Source organism: Phalaenopsis equestris, unplaced genomic scaffold, assembly GCF_001263595.1.
Source record: "Phalaenopsis equestris unplaced genomic scaffold, ASM126359v1 Scaffold000090, whole genome shotgun sequence".
In the NCBI taxonomy this organism is placed as follows: Eukaryota; Viridiplantae; Streptophyta; class Magnoliopsida; order Asparagales; family Orchidaceae; genus Phalaenopsis; species Phalaenopsis equestris.
The window spans coordinates 1-637 of record NW_018164532.1 but is presented as its reverse complement, the minus strand read 5'-3'; positions in this window follow the sequence as shown (position 1 = coordinate 637).

Genomic DNA, 637 nt, shown 5'->3' with positions numbered 1-637 from the left:
AAGAAAATTAATGTCTAATAAAAAAAATATATCCTTACCGTTAATTAAGATTATATATGCAGTTGCAGAATTCATGAGACTCGTTTACTCACCAGTTGAGCAGAACAAGGTTGGAAGCAAATCCCGTTAACACAGCAGACAAGCGCTACCAAGATGATTAAGTTATCTTGAATTGACCTTGGGTTGTTGAGGAAATAAAACATCGTGAGATAAACTACAGGCTTGACGAGTGTATTGAATTGATCAATGGTATCTTTCGAAAGAAAATGAGCCAATGAACTCATGCCAGAGGCTCTCTCTCTCGAATAATGCAATTTGTCGAGTGAAAATGATCTCAAAGCTCTAATCTTGCATAAAAGAGCTAAAATAAAAGCATAAAATACATTATTTCAAGGATCGGTATGGAAAAATGTCAGGCGTGCTTTAGTTTTTCTTCGTTGAGTATAATTTACAAATAACGTTTCAACTGACATGAAAACATTTTTTATTTATAAGCATAGATATAAAGGATATTAGCTAGAAATCAAATGTTTTAAACTAAATAGTTGTTTATGTTACAAAAATATCATGTCTGCCCGGATTACTATACTTGAATCAGTTCCAAAAAAAGGCATATGACATTAGATAGAATGTGTAT